A 23,701-nucleotide genomic window follows, 5' to 3' on the forward strand; every position below is an offset into this window, starting at 1 on the left:
ACTTGTGGAATTCTCTGCCACAAGATGTGGTGAGAGCCAACACCTGGATGGCTTTAAGAGGGTTTTGGATAACTTCATGAAGGAGAGGTCTATCATCAGCTACTAGTTGGAGGGCTATAGGCCACCTTCAGCCTCAAAGGCAGGATGCTTCTGAGTACCAGTTGCAGGGGAATAACAGCATGCCCTCAACTCCTGCCTGTAGGCTCCCAGTGGCATCTGGTGGGCCACTGTGTGAAACAGGATGCTGGACTAGATGGGCCTTGGGCCTGATCCAGCAGGGCTGTTGTTATGTTCTCATGTTCACCTCTGCAGCAAGATAGAAGGGAATGAGGTACAGCCTTAGGTCACTGCCCAAAGGGGAAAAGTCAGGAGGAAAAAAGCTAGGACATAAAATCTGACACTGAATAACCATTACAAATATATGAAGTGGTTGCTGGATCAGGAAACAAAGGTCCATCTGGCCCAGCATAAGTTTTTCCTACAGTAGCTATCACAGTTCCGCTGCTATCATGGCTAATACAGGGTACAACATGGGGGAGAAAATGGGTGACATTTTTCTATAAGACTCAAAAATAAAACTGCTTTGTAATAGAGAAAAAAATAATTTTACTTCACAGCAAAATTCTGCTGGTGATGGAACTCTGTAAAAGTAATGTATGCAATTGTTATAATCACAAATGAAGGTGGGGGGGAGCATATAGAAAAATTCAGATATTGAGTATCATTTTACCTCATCTTGTCCTCGATGCAGCTGCTTTAAGAAATGAAATGAAATATTGAAACCCTCAGGAAATGATTCAACTTTGTTTAAAAAACCAAAACAGAACTGTGTTCCCACTTAAAATTTCAGAATCATTTGCAGCAAACTCAATATTCTGAATACTAACACTGTTTTTCAACCTCAAAGTCAAGTTATAAGTAGTTTGTATTCCCATTTCCTACTCTCTTCATTTTGCACCTTCACTATGAATTCTTTTCTTCCTCTGCTCTCTTTCTCAACAGTGTTCTTAATTCTCTGTAGGCAGTCTAATTCATCTTCAAGTAGGCCCAAACGTCCAATATATGAAGGGCTCTATTTTGTGTTTCTCCCTACTTACTTGTGCCAATTCCTTTGTATCGCTGGATTGCTGTGGGGAGAAAAGGCTTTAGCTGCACAATGTTATCATTAAAAAGTATCTACAATTCCATTGATTAAAAACGTTTGCAATAAAATTCATGCAAGCCATTCAGTTCCTGTGAATGACTTTTGAAAATGAATAGGATATTCCCATGGCACTAATGAGCATAAACTGCCTTTAAACAGCTTCTCAAGCAAAATAAATATTCCAATAAGATTTTCTATTTTAAAGGTAGGAGAAATAGTTTTCACAAACCAAGGTTCACAAAACTACTTTACTTTTTCGCTGTTAATTCTTCATACTAATTGCAATAATGTAAGGTATTCTTCTAGAAAGCAAAGGACTTCTTTAGTATGGCCAACATTAAAAAAAAATGAAGTGTGAATGCAGCAAATGTGCAGTACATGCTCTGAGGGATGGGCAATTTATGTTGATCTCCCCTTCTCTCAGTAGAGGATGCCCCAAAATATGTTCTGGGATGCCTCAAAATATGTTGCTGAGGGCTACATTTTCAGGACATACCTTTCTTCCTCTCACAACCTTTTTCTATATGATAATCCATCCTGCACTTATCTATATAATAAGATAAGCACATCCTGCACATCCTGCATTTATCTATATATCTAGATTTCTAAGTGCATCTATTTATTTATGTATTCAAATATCAACGTTTCTTTGGTTTTTGCTCAAGCTCTAAATGGTGCCTTGACTTCCATTCATGGAAACAGTAAAGACGTGGAAGTAGCATAGGAACATAGGAACATAGGAAGCTGCCATATACTGAGTCAGACCATTGGTCTATCTAGCTCAGTATTGTCTTCACAGACTGGCAGAGGCTTCTCTAAGGTTGCAGGCAGGAATCTCTCTCAGCCCTATCTTGGAGAAGCCAGGGAGGGAACTTGAAACCTTCTGCTCTTCCCAGAGCGGCTTCATCCCCTGAGGGGAATATCTTGCAGTGCTCACACATCAAGTCTCCCATTCAGATGCAACCAGGGCAGACCCTGCTTAGCTATGGGGACAAGTAATGCTTGCTACCACAAGACCAGCTCTCCTCTTCTCTTGATGGCATATAGCCATCAAGTCTGGTGGCCCTTGATAGACTTATTCTCCATGAATTAATCTAATCCCCTTTTAAAGCCATCACCATATCTTGTGACTATGAATTCCATAGATTAATTATGCACCAAGAACTGTTTCCATTTGATTGTCCTAAAACTCCTGCTAATCAGTTCAATGGATTACCCTTGGTTCTAGTGTTGTGAGAGAGGGAGACACCTCCCCATCCACGTTCTGCACACCGTGCATAATTGTATATGCCCCAGTCATGTGTCTGCTTAGTCACCTTTTTTCTGTCATACAAAGCACCAAATGCTGTAGCCTTTCCTCATAAGAAAGGTGTTCCAGCCCCCTGATAATTTTGTTTACACTTTTCTGCACCATTCCTATCCTATAATATCCTTTCTGAGATCCAGCAAGCAGAACTGTATTCAGAAATCTAAACATAGCTGCACCCTAGCTTTGGACAATGCTGTGATGGTAGGGAGATATTAAAAAAATTCCATATGGAGAGCATATTTGCCCCTGTGGCTCTGGTGAGATCGAAACAACGGCTCATGTACTCTTGTACTGTCAGTATCACTGTGATATTTGGCATAAGCTAGGCTCTTCATATATTAGCTCATATACAGGCTGTACTGATTCCTTTTACCTAAATTTCCTCTTGACAGATCAGAATGATTCTAGATCCTATAATGTGGCTAAGTTCTGCCTTATAGCTAGCAAAATTTGTTTAGAGCTCATTAAGAACTAAATATTCTCACGCCTACAGTGAGGGAAATAAGTATTTGATCCCCTGCTGATTTTGTCCGTTTGCCCTCTGACACAGAAATGACCAGGCTATAATTGGAATGGTAGGTTTATTGTAGCTGTGAGAGACAGAATAACAACAAACAAACCCTCAAAAGCCCAGTGCCCAAAAGTCAGCGATGGATTTGCATTGTAGTGAGGGAAATAAGTATTCAATCCCCTATCAACCAGCAAGATTTCAGGCTCCCAGGTGTCTTTTCACTATATGCAGGTAACGAGCTGAGATGAGGAACACCCTCTGTAAGGGAGTGCTCCTAATCCCAGCTTGTTACAGTACCTGTATAAAAGACACCTGTCCATAGAAGCAAGCAATCACTCAGCTTCCAAACTCACCACCATGCCCAAGACCAAAGAGCTGTCGAAGGATGTCAGGGAAAAGGTTGTAGACCTGCACAAGGCTGGACTGGGCTACAAGACTATCGCCAAGCAGCTTGGTGAGAAGGTGACTACAGTTGGCACGATAACTCGCAAATGGAAGAAACACAAAATAACTGTCAATCTCCCTCGGTCTGGGGCTCCATGCAAGATCTCACCTCATGGAGTTGCAATGATCATGAAAACGGTGACAAAGCAGCCCAGAACTACACAGGGGGAACTTGTCAATGATCTCAGGGCAGCTGGAACCATAGTCACCAAGAAAACAATTGGCAACACACTACGCCGTGAAGGACTGAAATCTTGCAGTGCCCGCAAGGTCCCCCTGCTCAAGGCAGCACATGTACAGGCCCGTCTGCAGTTTGCCAATGCACATCTGAATGATCCAGAGGAGAACTGGGCGAAAGTGTTGTGGTCAGATGAGACCAAAATCGAGCTCTTTGGCATCAACTCAACTCGCCGTGTGTGGAGGAGGAGGAATGCTGCCTATGAGCCCAAGAACACCATCACCACCGTCAAACATGGAGGTGGACACATTATGCTTTGGGGGTGTTTTTCTGCTAAGGGGACAGGACACCTTCACCACATCGAAGGGACGATGGACGGGACCATGTACTGTCAGATCTTGGGTGAGCACCTCCTTCCCTCAGCCAGGGCATTGAGAATGGGTCGTGGATGGGTATTCCAGCATGACAATGACCCAAAACACACAGCCAAGGCAACAAAGGAGTGGCTCAAGAAGAAGCACATGAAGGTCCTGGAGTGGCCCAGCCAGTCTCCAGACCTTAATCCCATAGAAAATCTGTGGAGGGAGCTGAAGGTTCAGGTTGCCAAACATCAGCCTCGAAACCTTTCTGACTTGGAGAGGATCTGCAAAGAGGAGTGGGACAACATCCCTCCTGGGTTGTGTGCAAACCTGGTGGCCAACTACAAGAAACGTCTGACCTCTGTGATTGCCAACAAGGGTTTTGCCACCAAGTACTAAGACATCTTTTGTGAAGGGATCGAATACTTATTTCCCTCACTACAATGCAAATCCATCGCTGACTTTTGGGCACTGGGCTTTTGAGGGTTTGTTTGTTGTTGTTCTGTCTCTCACAGCTACAATAAACCTACCATTCCAATTATAGCCTGGTCATTTCTGTGTCAGAGGGCAAACGGACAAAATCAGTAGGAGATCAAATACTTATTTCCCTCACTGTATACTGTATGTTGCTTCCACTCGATGGATATGTTGCTGCCATACATAGTTTAGAATACAATATGGTATGAGATTTAACACCAGTCTCTATTAATTACATAATTTTGCTATCTTATACTTAATGTCATTCTGATATTAGTGTCGATTAACTTTTATATAAAGTTTTATGTTCATAGTTTTAACTTCTAGCTTCTTCTACTTATTATACTAAGTAATTTTATGGAGACTTTTTATTATTTTGTAGTAGATTGAACTGTTTTTGTCTATTTTGCTGTTATGCTAGTCAAAGACCGAAATAAAGACTATGCCTATGCTTTGGACAATATTAGCAGTTTTAGTTTTGATCCCTTTCCTAATTATTCCTACAGTGGAAGTTGTCTTTCTGTCACACACTGGGTTGATGTTTTCACTGAACTATCCACTACAAACCCAAGACCTCTTCCATGGTTAGTCACCACCAGCTCAAATCCCATCATTGTGTATGTAAAGCTGGAATCCCCCCACACATGTGCATATCTTATATTTATTCATGCTGAACTGCTTCTGCCATTTTATTGCCCATTCACCCTGTCTGGAGATATCCTTTTGGAGCTCTTCACAATCTATTTCCCTGAATAGTTTTATATGATCTTCAGCCTTTGTCACCTTGCTGCTTACCCCTAACTGCAGACATTTATGAACAAACTGAAAAACATTTATTGCACTATTGATGCTCTGCTGATGCTCTGAGGACCCCTACTTCATACTTTTCTCCACTGTAAAAATGTTCATTTATTCCTGCTCTATGCTTCCTATTCTTTAACCAGTTACCAATCCATAAAAGGACCTGTCCTCTTATCATGACTGCTAAATTTGCTCAGGAATCTTTGTGAATGACTGTCCAAAACCGTTTGAAAGTCCAACCGGATCACTTCTATTTACATACCTTTCAATAATCTATATATTTAATTCTCTAAGGCAGAGGCGTAACTAGGGAAACCGGCGCCCGGGGCAAGCACTGAAATGGCACCCCCCCACGCCCCCAACATACTACATTATACTTAGGTTTTTCCTCACAAGCGCCCACTGCCGCCGCCATGCCAGGCCACTGACTGGCTGCCAGGCTCCAGCAAAGCAATGGGGGGGGGGGCGCGGGCGGCGCGGAAGGGACCGCTCATGGGGGAGGGGGCGCTGATGTGCTCCCTTGACTGCTGCAGCGCTGCTGCGCTGAGCAGGAAACATTTGTATTAACAAAAAATTAAAAAAAAAATTTGTCATGGCGGCGCCCCCCATGTGACCAGAAAAGATGGCGCCCGGGGCACGTGCCCCCCCTGCACCCCCTATAGTTACGCCTCTGCTCTAAGGCATACCCGTGGCTAGTCCCATGTGCCGCAGCTCTTGCTGGAGTTTGTGAGCAAAAGTACCTGACTGGGCAGGGAGGATCCATATGCATATAGGGAGGAGGAGCCTGTGATGGCTAAGGTCAGTTGGAATGCAACTGTTACTGGTCAGAAGAGGTTCTTGATTGTAGACTCTCTCTATATAAAAGGCTAGTGGGCAGGGGTCTGGGAAGAGAGGGGCATGAGGGAGGAAAGAGCCCCTTCAGCTGAAGGAGGCTGCCGTTGTGTGAATTAGATGAAGAAACAAGATGAACAAGATCTGTTAACTCAGGGAGAGAGAGAGAGAGAGAGAGAGTGAGAGAGAGAGGGTGGGGGAAAAGAATGGAGGGGAAGACAGACAGAGGGGGAAAGCGAGTGGAGGAGAAAGGGAGGGGAATAGAGAAAGAAGGAAGGGTGAGGGATGGGCCCGAGCAGCCTGAGGGGAATGAGTGGCCATGGCAGCAGCAGCAAGGAAGGGCCCAGTCAACCATTGCTGTGGGCCATTGGCGGAGGGAGACAGGCAGGAAAGGGATGGGCCCGGGCCTGTCAGCAGCCTGAGGGGAACGAGTGGCCATGGCTGTGGTGGCAGCGAGGAAAGGCCCAGTCAACTGCTGCTGCTGCTTTTGTGGGGTGGAGCAGGAGCAGGGCTTGGGTGAGGGTGGGGTGGTCTTTGGGGATAGGAGGCTGCAGCCATGACCAAGAGGGGTGAGGGGGGTAGAGTAAAGGGATAGAGGAGTGACCAAGAGGGGTTAGGGGGATGGAAGCAACTGGATGGAAGAGGAGGAGCAAGAGTGGTGTGGCTCAGGTGAGGGTGGAGAGATATCTGAGGTGAGGTGGGCTGTTGCAGGGGGTGAGGGGAGCAATCAAGTACTAGCGTGCAGATGTCTGCGTGGGTTAAGCTAGTATCAAATAATGCTTACAGGTTAATAAGGCAGGGCTTACTTTTGCAGAACCCATGCTGATTCTCCTTCAGGAAGGCTTATTCTTTTATGTGCATAATAATTTTATGCTTAATTATGCTTCCTAGCAGTTTACCTGGAAGAGATGTTAACCTAGCCAGCATTTAATTTCCTGGATCCCCTCTGGATGTTGCAATGCATGAGACGATACAGGTACAATGAAATGTAAACTGGCACCAGCCAGACTGATGAAAGGTGTCTTGCTGTCTCACCTGTCCACAATGCAGTATTTAGATTACTTTCATGGCATACCCTTTAGATTACTGGCATGCTATGGTCTTTTACTAAATCTCTGCTCTAGTACAAGAGCAGCCCACTGGCAAATGCTGATCACAGCTTTCTTAGACAGCCCATACTGTAGGTGCATACATACATTCATGTCTTGAATCCTTGTGTGTGGGGATGGGGGGTGGGGGTGGGAATGGGAAACCAGCTTGATCTTGCCCTTTTTTTAATGCAAGAAATTGCTATGGGCAGCAGAAACTGCTACCATGCTTTACTTCTGCCTTACTTCTCAGTTTGCACCTTTGGTTGCTTACACACAGCCTGACCACATTCCAAATAGGATATAGATGTGTAAAGGAGAGATTGCTTCCTTAGTATCTACCAGCTTTATATGGCACAATCACTTCTGGCTAATTCTCTCTGTCAACATATTCCAAGTGTTGAATATGCCAGGCTATGTATTCGTAATTTGCTTTCTGATACTCTACAGTCAGAATGATACATGGAAGCTCATCTACTATATGTCATTGTCAAGTTATTTTTTATTACACTTTCCATTACAAAAGAGAGAATAAAGTGTCTGGTACAATATTATCTTTAAAATTACTTTTCCAGCAGTAGTATACACACACACACACACACACACACACACACACACACACACACACTTATTTCATCCGCTCCCAGAAGCCTCCCTGGTTGCAACTGCATCTCCAGGCTTGGGAATTGCACTTTTGCTATGTTCAGGAGCTGCACCACAATGTAAGCGCCCAGTTTATATTATACATGGTGACAAGTCGCTTAGTTTAAAGTGGACTGGTCACCTCTAGATTTGAGCTGCAAGTAACACAAATTGTAAAGGGGATTAGCTTCACACACCCTCTCCCTTCCTGGGGGCCCAGCTAAGCAGGCTCCAGAACTAGCTATTGTGAGTTATCTGGCATCTGATGTCATTTTGGCCTTAGGATGAACTCTAAATTTCCCCTTATCCTCCTGCAAGAGAGATAACACCTGTTGCAAAGAAGCAATAAGGCCAGGAAGGGAAAGCAGATAAAGACCAGTGCAGCAGCAGACTCCCTCACAATAGGAATGAGTCAGTGATGTAACTTTGAAAAGGTGCACATTGAAATTTTTGATAGAACTATTGGGAAGCCCTTCCCAGCACAGGATACTCTTGGATGCACCTGCACACTCCAACTGTCCTCACAATCAGCCTTGAATACAATAGGCAATTCACACATCTTCCCACCAAGGAAGGATGATCAGGCACAATGCATTCCAAGAAGCCTTTATGGGTTACCCTATTCAGCAAAGTATGGCAAAAGAAAAATCTTAGAAAAGTGCCCTCAAGGCACATTTTGGGATATAAATATCCCTAACTCCATGTCCCAGTGTGTTCTCTTGTGCTTTACACGTGTGACTCCATTAGACTGCAACAAGGACTTCGGCAAGACCATCTTTGTGTTTCTTCGTGTATTATACACCTGGAACTCCACTGCAACAAGAACTCCAGCAGACCACCTTGGTGTGCCCCTCTCTATTGAGGGCACTTGAGCTGAAATCACTACCTGGATTGGCCCCTGTACCAATACAGCCAGCTTACCTAGCAGGCACAGGAAGCTGGGTCCATCAAGAAGCCATTCTCGTGGGCATCCCTCCACACTAATTCCCACAACTCTCCTGCTTTCCACTTCGCCGCCCCAGATGGACACTAGTCTCCAGCTGTCCAAGTCAGATCATTGTGAGGACAGGTTGCATAGCCTCTTGCCTGGCTCCTTCAGGGCTGAATCTCTCCCTCTCTCTAATTTCTGAAACCTATCTTAAAGTAACTCTGTCCAACCCGCCTGGGAATTTACATGTAATTTGGAACTTTAAGCTAAATGTAACCTTACAATAGTCTGTTTTTAAAAAGATTTGTATCATTTTTATGCTAGGACTGCCTAGTGACCTAGTCTTATTGCTTTTATTTCATTTTCTTACAATAAACTCATTTTGTTAATTAGAACCTCTCTCTCAAGCTGATTTTATTGAGTTCAGGAACTTGCACAAATTAAAACTGCTTGGAACTGTCTCACCCTTTTTGAGCTAAATTCCCCACATTATCCTGAACTGGGGGTGTTGACCAATCATCCCCAAGAGGCAGTTCCATCAACGATAGATAGATAGATAGATAGATAGATAGATAGATAGATAGATAGATAGATAGATACTTGAACTCTGTCGGCTCCTCTGCCTAGCTTGGACTCTATCAGCTGGCCCCCTCTGTATTTGGAAGCTTCAGCTCCGTCTTCCAGACCAGATGAAGGGTCTGCCTGTCATTTTGTCCCAGATAGCTTCCTTCCAAGATTGCCTTGACACTTACCACCTGTCACTTGGCTTGGGAGCTTCTTGTGAGAGGAGGGTTCTGCTCAGTTCAAGGAGGCATATATACAGTACCAAGAAGGCACACCTGAAGCATAGCTATCAGCGTGGCTGGTGGTCCACCTCTAGGCAGCCATGAAAGGGGGCAGGCCTTTGGTGCTGGGCGTTTGGGGGTGGACTGAGGTTTGGGGGGAGGTGATATTAGGGTGGGCCTGGAGGTTTGGCCTGGAGTTTGCTGGTCCTCCATTTTTATTAGTCTGTGTCAGGCCTCTCTGCAGGTATGTGTTTGGGCTCTCTTGTGAGGGATGGTGCCGGAGGTACATCCGGAGGTTCTGGGGCAGCTATTACTGAAGTGGTGGAGAATAGAAGAATTGGCGCTGGTAGAGCAGCTGGCCATCCCAGGGGAAGGGAACTCAGTAATTTAGTAACTGTTTCCACTTCCAGCTAGCCTGTCAACTGTCAGGTCTCACAGAGCAGCTCCAACTACCCACAGAGTCTCCAACTACCCACAACTACCCACTTGCTCCTCTGCAATGCCAGGTCAGTTCAGAATAAGACTGAAATTGTCCATGATTTGATCATGGATGGAGGAGCTGACCTGGCATGTATAACTGAGACCTGGTTGGGGGAAGCAAGTGGTCCAGTGTGGGGGAAGCAAGTGGTCCAGGGAGAAGTCCCTGCTTCTCCCACCAGACTACTCTGTTGTGGAGCAAGCTAGGGGAAGTGGGAGGTGGGGTGGGTGAGAAGAGTGGTTGTGGTCCATAAGAATACCATCTCCCTTACCAGGGCCCCTGTGAGACAGCTGACTTATACTGAGTGTGTATTTCTAAGATTGGGAACTAGGGAAAGATTAGGGATTCTGTTGGTATACCGTTCACCCTGCTGCCCAACTGACTCCCTAAATGAGCTGATGGAGCTGGTGGCTTAGTTTGTGTTAGACTCCTAGACTTTTGGTGTTGGGGGACTTAAATATCCACTTTGGGGCTGGCTTGTCTGGTGCAACTCAGGAGTTCATAGCAGCCATGACAACTTTGTTCAGGTCGCGGGGGGTGGGGGGTGTTCCATGGATGTGGGATCTAGTGGTTTTCCCTTTGTCATGGATTGACCACTACCTGGTTAAGGTTGGTTGCATAGGCATAATGCAGGGATGGTGGACCTATTAGGATGGTCCACCCAAAAAGGCTGCTGAATCCTATAGGATTCCAAAAAGCCTTGGACGGTTTTAATGTTGGTGCTGCCAGTGATTCTGTTAATACCCTGGTGGAAACTTGGAATAGAGAATTCACCAGGGTGATAGACATGATTGCTCCTAAGTGTCCCTTCCGACTGCTTCAGAAATGGCCCCTTGGTCAGAGAAGTTGCGGGGGCTGAAGCAGCAGGGTAGGCGACTGGAATGCAAGTGGAGGAGAACTCAGCTCAAATTTGACAGGATACAGCAAAGGACCCATTTGAAGGCTTATGTGGTGGCAGTGCGTGCAGCCAAAAAAAAGGGGGGGGGGTTGGCCTGCACACATTGTGTCTGCAGGTTCGTGTTCAGCAGAGATATCTCAGGTTGCGAGGACTTTAATTTCCACTCCTTCTGTCTTAAATCAGTCCCCAGAAACTTTGTTCCGCTGTGCTGATTTTAATGGGTTCTTTGCAGACAAAATCTCCTGTATTTGGGCCGACTTGGACTCCACTATTTCTGCAAAGTCTATGAAGAGGGTGTCCAGCAATCCCTCTTGCAGTGTTAGATTGGCTGTAATTCCTGAGGATGTGGACAAGTTACTTGCGGGGTGGGGTGCGGCCTACCACTTGTTCTATGGATAAGGATAAGCAGCCTGACTTGGCTGCTTCTATGTAGCAGGGAGGTAGAGGTGGCCTAGTTAATATCATAAATGCATCACTGAGGGGGGATAGTGTGCCCCCTTGTCTGAAGGAGGCAATGTTTTGACCGCTTCTTAAGAAGTCTTTCCTGGATCCCTTAGCGATGGATAGTTATAGGCCAGTCTCCAATCTCCCTTCGTTGGGCAAGGTGATTTAGAGGGTGGTGGCTGACCAGCTCCAGGCAGTTTTAGAGGAAACTGATTATCTAGACCTATTTCATACTTGCTTTAGAGCTGGCTATGGGGTTAAGACAGCCTTGGTCAACCTGCTGGATGACCTATATCGGGGAATCGACAGAGGTAGTGTGAATCTGCTGGTTCTTTTGGATCTCTCAGTGGCATTGGATACCATCAACCATGGTATCCTTTTGGATCACCTGGGGGAGTTGGGGATAGGGGGCATTGCTTTGCAGTGGTTCCACTCCTATCTCTCAGGTAGATTCCAGATGGTGAAGCTTTGTGACAGATGCTCCACAGAACAGAGGCTGTTATATGGAGTCTCTCAGGGCTCCATTCTGTCACCAATGCTTTTTAATATCTACACGAAACCACTGGGTGAGGTCATCAGGAGATTGGTGCTGGATGTTATCAGTATGCTGATGACACCCAAATACTACTTTTCCTTGTCATCTTCATCTTCAGGAAATGACATTCATTCCCTAAATGCCTGCCTACAGGTAGTAATGGGCTGTACAGGCAGTAATGGGCTCATTCAGAATTTGAGGGATGAGTTAGATCTTCCTGTGTTCCTTCCACTGGTAGGAACAGGTATTCAGTTGGGGGTACTCCTGGACCCAACCCCACCCTGGTCAGGTGAAGGCTATGGCCAGGAGTACTTTCTACCAGCTTTGGCTGATTCTTTGAGAGCTGCATCTATTCCTTGAAAAGGACAACCTCAAAACAGTGGTGCATCAGCTGGTAACCTCCAGGCTTGACTATTGCAATGCTCTGTACATGCGGCTGCCTTTGTACGTAGTTCAGACACTTAAAAATGTGGCAGCCAGACTGGTCTCTGGGATAACCTGGAGAGAACATTTTATGCCTGTTCTCAAACAGTTGCACTGGCTGCCGATATGTTTCCGGGCAAAATACAAAGTGTTGGTTATTACCTTTCAAGCCCAGAGCAGCTTAGGTCTGGGTTACCTTAGAGAGCGCCTTCTTCTGCATGATTCCCACCACGTTATGGTCATCTGAAGAGGTAATCTCCAGTTACAACCAGTATGTTGAGTGCTGACTCAAAGGCTACCCTGTAGCTGCTCTTGGGTTGTGGAATGTGCTCCCAGCAGAAATCCATAGTTTGATTTCATTTTGGCCTTCAGGAGAGCCCTCAAAACCTATCTGTTTTGCTTGGCCATCCAGGATTTTTAAACTGTTTTAAATGTTTTATTATTAATGGTTTTATGCTGTTCTTAAATTGTTCTGTAAGGATTGTTTTTAAAGGACTGGTTTGTTGGTTTTTTTGTTGTTGTTGTGCACTGCTCAGAGCCGTTTGGATGGGGCGGTATAGAAATGTAATAAATAATGTGCTTGAAACACAACAGATGCTTTAGGCCCATGATCAATCCATTATCAGGGCCAAATTAAATCAGACAAGAAATGGGTTATCACATTATGTCTGTTGTAATCCTATGGAATAAAGCTCCTTGGATATGTGGAGTGCTAACTGTTTTCTGGCCTGGGGGAGTGCACATAGGAGAGCTGCTGGAGGAGATTTTGAGGAGAACAAAGGAAAGAGATTCTGAGAGGTGTAAGGGAAGGAGATTGTGGAGGGAGAGAAAGTGTTGTAGTTTTGAGAAAGAGGAAAAAGCCAGGAGACTGAGAAAAAGGATTAGACAGTATATTAAGCCATCTTTGGGCTCAATACATTCGCTGATCATCAGCACCAGCAGTGAAAGAGAATAAGGCTGGCAGCTGTATCCCAGCCTGGGACTATATAACTGCAGTTGTTGTTGTTGTTGTTATTTTACATTTATATCCCACTCTTCCTCCAAGGAGCCCAGAGCGGTGTACTACATACTTGAGTTTCTCTTTCACAACAACCCTGTGAAGTAGGTTAGGCTGAGAGAGAAGTGACTGGCCCAGAGTCACCCAGCTAGTTTCATGGCTGAATGGGGATTTGAACTCGGGTCTTCCCGTTCCTAGTCCAGCAAACTAACCACTATACCATGCTGTGAAGGGCACTGTTCTTCATTCATCTTTGGTGAACTAATTTGTGAAAGATATTGGTTCCAAATTGGCAAAGGAGTAAGACAAGGCTGTATATTTCCTCCTTATTTATTCAACTTATATGCTGAACATAAACTGAGAGAGGCTACATTGGAAGAAGATTAGCATGGTTTTAAAGTTGGAGGAAGAAACAACAGTAACGTGCTATGCTGACGACACCACTCTGATAACTGAGAATGCAGATGATCTGCAAGCTCTAGTAATGAAAGTCAAGGAGCACAGTGAAAAAATGGGACTACAACTAAATATATAGAAGACTAAACTAGTGACAACGGGTACAGCAACCAGCCTCCAAATTGACAATGAAGACACTGAAGTGGTGAATAGCTTCTGCCTTTTAGGATCAACCATCAACAGTAAAGGATCCAGCAATCAAGAAATACGCCACAGATTAGCACTAGGTAGGGTTGCAATGAAGACCTTGTAAAGGATATTTAGATGCTATGACATGTCTATACCTACAAAGATTATAATCATTTGGACAATGGTTTTCTGCATGATACTCTATGGATGTGAAAGCTGGACTTTGAAGAAGCAAGATAGAAAATGTATTGGCACTTTTGAATTTTGGTGCTGGAGAAGACTTTTGAGAATACCATGGACAGCCAGGAAAACAAACAAATGGATAATAGAACAAAAAAAATCCAGAATTTGCACTCAAGGCACAAATGACCAGGCTCAAACTATCATATTCAGCTCCCTTGAGAAGCCCATAATGCTGGGGAAAGCTGAAGGAAAGAGAAGAAGAGGACAACAAGCAGCAAGGTGGATGGACTCAATTACGACAGCAATGAATGCACCACTGAGAGACCTTAAATTGAAGATAGATCATCCTGGAGAGAATCTATCTATGTGGTTGCTAAGAGTTGACACCGACTTGACTCTATCTATCTATCTATCTATCTATCTATCTATCTATCTATCATCTATCTATCTATCTATCTATCAAAATCCTCTTTTAGTTTATGTAAAGAATCACACTAGCATTGTAAAGATATTTGTATTGCTCCTCCATGCTTCTTGGTATCCTGCAATTTTGAATAAAACTCCCTTGTTATCCTCACCTCCTTTATTTGTGTCAGAAAGAAAGCTGCTATTTTTCTTATGGCAAATATCAGCTTGTAAGGGCAATTTTATTGGGGAATTTTTCATTACCTCTATGAATGTGTGAGTGAGTGAGTGAGTAGCCCTTTTCACACCTTCAGCATGTATAAGTATTTGGAGGGAGCAATATCCTATCAGCAGGTCTAACCTGACCCACATGCTAAGATGCTTCCATGCAATCAGGTGCCTTTAGAAAGCAGGGTTCCAGTTCACATATAAATAACCCTGTGTGTACATTGGTACTTGGTGGGGATTTAGTCAAACCTTAACATCAATAAGCTTAATTTGGGATGCTTTCCACAGCAATCCTGCACCCTTTCTATGCACACTCAACTGAATTCACCTTTCGACAACTAACTCTGCAAAGTCCTTGCCTATGTTTGTTTATGTATATGTGAATAAATGTGTTTGAAATCACAAATAAAATGCAAACTGCACAGGAAATAAATAGTGTGAATGATGTGGAGCATGCATCTTTAGTCTCGAAGCCTGAGTTTCTGTAATGCTTTTCCATCCTGCCTTTCTGCTCAAGAAGCTATGAAGAGGTTAATATACAGTGTTATCATAAACAGAGAGCAGCAACAAAAGAAAGCTTTAACCAAAAAAAGAGTCCATAATCTATACAATTTTCATTTTGGAGAATGGAGAGACAATGCAGGGATATGAAATGATTCCATCTAGATATTAGCATTGCTCAGGCTGATCTGATACAAAGTAGCAGCTGGACCGAACTCCTATAATTGAAAGACATATGAACAGCGGATAAACTCTCCGTATCTTTCCCTGTTGAATTTCAATGCACAGCCAGAGCCAAATATCTTTCAAACATCCATTTATTATCCTCTAAGATTAGCCCATCTTATTTGCTGTGTTCCCATGAAGCTGAACTAAGAGGGGAAAATAAAATAAATGTATTATTGAGGACACTGAATGATCTACTGGATCTCGTAGCAGTAGCAGATGGATATTATTTTTTAAAAACTGGAGGTTCCATAGACTGAGCTATTTTATTCACATTTTTCTTCCCTGATCAATGCCAGGGCCATCAATTTGTCTTGCTAATGTTGTATGTTTTTACTGTACTTTACTAGTGAAAAGTGTAAAGATTTCACTGTACTTTACTAGAACTGGCATAAGGAGATGTGAGAAAAGTGGGGTTTACAATTCTGTTGTAAATACCAGTATTTACTGATGATGAAGGAGCTCAAGGTAGCATTCATGGAATTATCCCATTTTAAGTTAGAGTGAGAGATAGTTGTGTTATTTACAGAAGCACTGAACATGTATTCAGGGAGGTGGGAATCCCACCCGCTGTCTCCACTCCCCAGCCACTGCATGTTCAACTGATCTTCTATACCAGGGTTGTCAAACTCTGGTCCACGGGCTGGATCCTGACTGTGGAGCTCCATTTTCCAGCCCCTGGGCAGGTGCTGATGGGCTGAGCATGAGTCCTGGCTGCTGCGTTCCCACCTCTGCTGTGTTTGCTCCTCACCCACCATGTGCTAAGGCAGAAGAGTTCCCTCCCACTTGCTGCACTCTAGAGCTCGAGCAGAGGTGGCTGGCTGGCTTGCTTGTTGGTTGGTTCCTTCCTTTTTCCATTGCCACCAGTGTTTCTCCTTCCCCACCCTGCATTCCGGAACTGGGGTGGAAGCATTTTAACTTCCTTCCAACACTGCTGTGCTCTTCTTCCCTGCTTCCTCATGACTCTTTGGTATGCAGGGCTGGTAGAGAGCAAGATGAAGTGGGTAGAGGGCAGTGGAGCAGTGTTCCTTCTAAGAGGGATTCCCAGATGTTGTTGACATGTGTGTTCCTTGGACAGCTGCAGCAACTAAATGCCACACTCTGTAACTGGAGTGGTAGCTTTCCTTGGCACTTTGCTAGGGATGGCCAAGTCTATCTGCTACTTTTCTTTCTTGGACTAGTAGCCCTAGACTCTGGGAACGGATAATTTTAATTTTAATTTAATTTTTAATTTAATTTTTACATTTTATATCCCACTGTTCCTCCAAGGAGCCCAGAGCGCTGTACTACATACTTAAGTTCCTCCTCACAACAACTCTGTGAAATAGGTTAGGCTGAGAGAGAAGTGACTGGCCCAGAGTCACCCAGCAAGTATCATAGCTGAATGGGGATTTGAACTCGGGTCCCCAGTCCTAGTCCAGCACTCTAACCACTACACCACACTGGCTCCACACTGGCTAGACCTGGCTGCTGGCTTAAAGGGAGCCAGGTCAGCCAGGTGGCTTGCACACAGAGGTGAGTAAATACTGGACATATTGCCTTTACTCAAGCATATTCCTCTTTTCCTTGACATGAAGATGTGTGCAGGGGAAACGAGGACATATGGGAGCCCTATACACATCACTGAGGAGCTTACATATGTTCAGGTTAAATATTCATAGACTGTATACATAAGAACAGTTGAAAATGGAGGTTTTCAATGGAGTGAGGTCAGGGGCGCACTTAGGTCAATTTGCAACCCGGACCTGAAGGGCTTTGGAGGCCCAACCCCAGCTTGAGGGCTTGGGGAGGGGCAGGAGTAAGTCAAATCTTTTTTATATTTAGATATTGGATATTTAGATGCCATGATGTGTCTATACCTACAAAGATTAGAATCTTTCAGACAATCATTTTCCCCGTGACACTCTATGGATGCAAAAGCTGGACTTTGAAGAAGCAAGAGAGAAAAAGTATTGACATCTTTGATCTTTGGTGCTGGAGAAGACTTTTGAGGATACCATGGACAGCCAGGAAAACAAAGCAATGGATCATAGAACAAATCAATCCAGAATTTTCACTCGAGGCACAAATGACCAGGCTCAAACTATCATACTTTGGATACATTATGAGAAAAGCCAGCTCCACTGAAAAGTCCATAAATGCTGGGGAAAGTAGAAGGAAAGAGAAGAAGAGGATGACCAGCAGCAGCAAGGTGGATGAACTCGATCACAACACCAATGAATGTACCACTGAGAGACCTTAAAGGCCAAGTTGAAGACAGATTATTCTGGAGAGAATCTATCTATGTGGTTGCTAGGAGTTGACACCGACTTGATAACACTTAATCAAAATGTCAATTGAAAGGAAATACTGCAATCATGCATTCCATATCTATATATTTATTTATCCTGGGTGTGCTATAGAATGTGTGTCCCGGCAGCCAGCCTGATTGGAGAATTGGCCAGCCAGGCAGCTGCGGAGGCAAGGCGGTGGGCCCGGTGTGGCGGCAGCAGTGGGCCAGGTGCGGCGGGCCAGGCAGTGGCGGTGGGAGAACTGGCTTGCCGGGCAGCCACGGAGGCAGCAGGCCAGGCCACGGCGGCAGTAGTGGGTCATGGCCGGGCAGCCGCAGAGGCGAGACAAGGCGGTGGGTCCGGCACGACAGCGGGTTGGGTCCGGCCCGGCCACGGAGGCAGCGGCAGGCCTGGAAGCGAGGTGGCAGCGTGCCCGGCCTCAGCGGCAGCACTCAGCCCAGCCGGAGACTGGGGTGGTGGTGGGGAGAGGTAGCTGGCCCCAAAGAACACAAAGGTGCTCTGTGCGGGGGTCGGCTTGTATTTATTTGATTTATAAGCTGCTCTGAGCTTATGAGGTAGTTCATGTTAAGTAGAAGTGTTCAGATGAACAATGATCTCTTTCTATATTATTTTCTTCCGGCTGGCAATTCTTTTACAAGGCAGATTATGGGTTAATAATGATCCTGAATGAGGCGAATGTAAAGTGTGTGTGTGTATGTGTGTGTGTGTGTGTGTGTGTAAAACCAGAGGCAGCGAGAGCAAGCTGTGTGGTTTGTGTTCAGGGCTGCACCCTGGGGACATTATATGGTGTAGTGGATATGTTCCTTGTAGGAGCCACTGCCTAACATCCAGACTAATACTGCTGCACTAGTGCAAATGTGAGCACACGAAGTCACGTAGCTGAGTGGATGCTCAAAGTTGTGCATTCTCTTGAACTCTTGGTCCATTTGTATAAGCACTGCACTTGTGCAACAAAGACAGCTGATAGCTTTTGTATCATTTCCTGCAATATATATGAACTGAGAAAGAGGCTTCACAGCAGGAGGTACACCAAAGGTTGTGCATGTGCATTCTGTTACACCAACACAACACTGTTCTGGAATGCTAGCTCCTGGCTTGGCAGAATTAGGTAGCACAACATTATTGCACTAGTGCACTGTTAGTACTGGTGAGGCATTAGTCTGTTAGCCATTTGCTGCAACAGTCTTTGCCACCATTTATGCTCTACTTGTTTGTTCATAAATAGAACAAATATTATACTAAAATATAAGTAACCAGGTCTGTCTCATTAATGGTAAACAAATCCAGTTACTGCTGCCATTCAAACTTCTTACTTCCCAGGGAAGTGGGGATGTGCAACAATAATGTCCCTGAACAGTGCAAAATAACATTTTCTTGTGTCAGTAAAGAAAAAAAATGGCTTGCTAGGGTACTTCATTTATTCTTTTCATTTTATTCTTCCTTTTTTTTTGCTTTTATATATTAAAAATAGAGGCTAAAACATTTTGTTCCAAAATTCCACTGGGAGAGACAACATTAAAATCCTACAAACATAAAGATATATATTTTTGACTAAGCACACTCTCTCTTTCCTTTCCTATTATACAACCTGGATTCCTCAAACCAAGTAATTGGTGTAAAAAAGAAGTGTGACTTCTTTCTGCTTTCAGAGAAGGGGGGAAATCATTGTTCTACATGAACAAATATGCACAAAAAAGCGATAAATTGAATATAACACTAGAGAAAACTAAAAGCGAGAAGTGGAGAGAGAAAATTAGTTCCAGATAGGCCTAGACTTTCCTAGGCTTTGCGAAGTTTGCTTACTAGAAAGACAAGAAGTGGACTAGCATTACAGATAGTTCCAGATAGGCCTAGACTTTCCTAGGCTTTGCGAAGTTTGCTTACTAGAAAGACAAGAAGTGGACTAGCATTACAGATAATGGCTGACTGAGGTGGCCTTTATCTCGCTACTCCAGGTAATGCCCCAATGTGTTTCTAACACTATTCAGAAGGGTTGGGAGATATTCTTCATCAAATTTCCCCTCTTTATGTGTAGTAATTTCCCTTCCTTGAACAAAATTTCACTCTAGACTCATGTTAAGGTTATCAGTGTAAGTTGTATGTGTAGTAATGCCTAATAGGGCCAAAATGGGCACCAATGCAATACCTACTAGAAACCAAAAGCTGGGGACATCTGCTCACTCTCCTAGTGAAATATAGGAGATATAAGATGCTGTGGTTTAACTTGTAAAATGCTGAAACCATTTCACAAGCCAAACCACAGCATCTTGTATGTACTTGTAACACTCCTACTTTCAGACAAAGGGTCATAAGAACATAACAGCCGCCTTGCAGGATCAGGCCCAAGGCCTATTTACTCCGGCATCCTGTTTCACCCAGTGCCCCACCAGATGCCTCCGGGAAGCCCAGAGGCAAAAGCTGAGGGCATGCCCTCTCTCCTGCTGTTGCTCCCCTACAGCTGATATTTAGAGGCATCTTGCTTCTGAGGCTGGAGGTGGCCTATAGCCACCAGACTACTAGCCATAGATAGACGATCTCCATGAATTTATCTAAGCCCTTATTAAAGCCATCCAGGCTGGTAGTTGTTACCACATCTTGTGGCAGAGAATTCCATAGGTTTATTATGCATTGTGTGAAAAAGTAAAAAACATCATTTTTTTGGTCCTAAATTTCTTGGCAATCAGTTTCATGGGATGAGCCCAGGGATTCTAGCGTTATGAGAGAAGGAGAAAAATTTCTCTCAGTCCACTCTCTCCACACCATGCAACATTTTATAGACCTCTATCATGTCACCCCTCAATCATTTTTTCCTAAACAGCCCCAGGTGTTGTAGCCTTACCTCATAAAGAAGGTGCTCTAGGCCTTCAACCATCTTGGTTGCCCTCTTCTGCACCTTTTCCAGTTCTATAATGTCCTTTTTGAGATAACGGTGACCAGAACTGAACACAGTACTCCAAATGGGGCCACACCATAGATTTGTATAAGTGCATTATGATATCAGCAGTTTTATTTTCAGTCCCCTTCCTGATTCTTGAAAGTTTTTCACAGCTGCCACACATTGTGTCAATACTATACATAAGCTGTCTAGCACAACCCCAAGATCTCTCTCCTGGTCAGTCACCAACACCTCAGACCACATCAGTGTTTATGCAAAGCTGGGATGTTTTGCTCCAATATGTATCACTTTACACTTGCTAACACTGAATCGCATGAAGAAGGAAGAACAGTTTATCCTCTGCTGTAGAAATATATTATTCAAAGATATTCTGCTATATATTGTATGTATGTGTGTATATGTGTATATAGATAGAAACAGATACAGATGCAGATAGATACAAATATATAATATATGATATAGTATATAATATATTCACAAATAAAATGTTTATATGTATTTATTCATAAATAAAATGTAACACAAAGGTGTGGGGGACCATTGGTATGAGAGAGAGAGAGAGAGAGAGAGAGAGAGAACAGGGGGAGTGATCCAACTCTGCCTATCCTATCACTCATCCTATTAGCATAGAAAAGCAGCTCAAGGTTGGTCAAGGCCAGAGGAGGATCCTAAAAATCAGGAGATGAAGTATGGAAGATCAAAAGTTAGTAGATAGAGCCTGGTGAGTAAAGAAGTGGAACTTGGCGAATCAAGAGGCAGAGCCCACAGAAAGCACCCTGTTCATCTTAGATGTTGCATGGGCTTAGAAGGCCCTTGCCACCAATGTGATATCCCCTGATACCCATACATGATGTCAGACCACAGCAATCAATACAAACTGTTCTATAGTCAGAAAGGAGGAAATATTGACACACACAGCAGACACCTTAAAAAAAGGAGCCAAGCCACAGACTACAGGTCCACTCATGCATGTTATGCCTTATGTGAATGAAGAAATTAAGTAAGCAGGAAACACACTTTTTTCAGAGTTAGAGATGGGACATATGACAACGTCTGAATGATGATGGATTTATCCGCTTTTCTCCGTGGCAGCTGCCCCATAATACTCCAGGGAAGGAAGCAAGGTTGTGTCCTTCACCAGAACATTACTGGCAAGCTGCTGGGGAAGGAAAGCAGTGTGTTTGAATTGTGCATGCAGCTTGGTGTGTTTGCTATATCATAGAGAGGGGTGCTTCTCAGCACAACCCCTAAAGTACTGCTTCTGGCAAGAAGTTCATGATGTGCCAACCACTGTAAAAAATAGGTGATGCAGCACTCAGCTCCATGCACAGAGTCTGCCAAGTGCTGCGGCCCTGCAGCACAGCTTCCTCACAGCTGTTTCAATTAATGCAAGGGCAGGAGTGGTGCTCAAGCCACCTGTGTCATCTTGAGAGCATGGAAGCCACTTAGCGCAAATGCCTGCCTAAAAAAGGCAATGCTTTTGCTTCCCACCAAAAAGCAGGCACCAATGAGGTCAGGAAGGCTTCTCTACCCACACCATAGGTACCACACACGAAAAGGCCCTGTCTTGTGTGTAGCCACACCCTTGACAATGAGAAGACATAGAACAGGTCTCATTGATCTGAATGCACTGGCAGGTTAATATGGACAGAGTCAGTCCTTACTGTTTCCTAGTGTGGGATTGCACCACAGGGAGGCAGATCCTATGCCTTTGCAAGCAAGTGTGAATTGGCATGATATTCTTCTCATATCTTCTACATTCATTTTTCTCATGTTTCATGGAAGTGATGCTTATGATGTTGACAACAACAGTGATGAAGATGATGAACCTACAGGCAGAAATGGCAGAAAATAAAAACTACATATTCCCTGGAATTTGGTTGTACACTAAATATTTTACAGCATTTGAAAATCATGCAGGAATATTGTTCTGAAAAGGACAGTTAAACAACAGTTAAACAACACAGACATATTTGCATATTTCCCTGACCTCTACCTTTCTCCTCTGTAGCATTCTTTTTTAAAATTTTGTTTTCTACACAGATGCATATCAATATGATGATTTATTCAATGAATGTTGCATATGGAACAGGTAGCTAAGAAGGTCCATACTTAAAATTCAGACATTGACTGTACTTAGGTGAAATTGCAAGAGAGGGGATAACCTCTGGATTAATGAATGTTTTAGAAGGGCTTGGCTATCACCCTTTCTTGTTCATCCTGATCACAGCAATAGAAGTGTCACTGTTGAATGGCCTCTCTACCAGCATTTATCATAATTCCACCAGGCCTTTTTTTCCTGGTAGCTGTTCTTTGGCAGCCCATTGGTATGCCATGTAGAATGTCAGTTATTCTTCTAGTCTCTTGCTTGAACTTAATATCATTAATGCTGCCACCTGAATCAGTACAGCTTAAGCTTTTATTCACTTTTTAGGAGACCTTTTCAATGAAAGGAGTAGAGGTTGTGACTCAAGTTCCCAAGTAATGTATTGGACTTTTTTTTAAAAAAATGACCATGGTTATACAGTTCTATTCCGCTTACAGTGTCTCAGCTTTGATTTATGTCCCAAGATGTGCAGATATTTCTTCTGCCCGACATTTACCTCTGTTTAAGTTAGCAGGACCATCACCTTAGTATTAGCATCTCAGGGTCAAACTAGATGTTATGTCACAGCTCCATAATTGGGATTCCTGACATTCTCCCTGCCACCCACCTCAAAATAGCTGTCAGGGGGAGAGGGCTGATTTGTGTCAGGACTGTAGTCAGGGGGGAGAGCACTAATCCTTTCACCCCTACACCAACTCCCCAAAGTCAATTGTCCCCAAATCTATTTGCCTGGAGCCTCCGGAGTCAAACAGTATATAAAGGGGAAAAACCCTCAAAGCTGCAATTTCCTCTCCATGGCTAACAGTAGTTTCAGGCAGGGGCAACTTGGATGAGTGTCAGCCTCCTCCTCAAGTAATAGCTCTGATCAAAATCTCTTCCCTCCAAGGCTACTTTCTGAAAAAGAAAATGACCTATATACCATGCAACGAGCTGCACATCCAAATATCTGTGCTTTTCAAAACTGAGCACATTTTAATTCCCTTCAAAAATGATAATAATGATGTTTAA

Source organism: Hemicordylus capensis, chromosome 3 (genome assembly GCF_027244095.1).
Source record: "Hemicordylus capensis ecotype Gifberg chromosome 3, rHemCap1.1.pri, whole genome shotgun sequence".
Taxonomy (NCBI): domain Eukaryota; kingdom Metazoa; phylum Chordata; class Lepidosauria; order Squamata; family Cordylidae; genus Hemicordylus; species Hemicordylus capensis.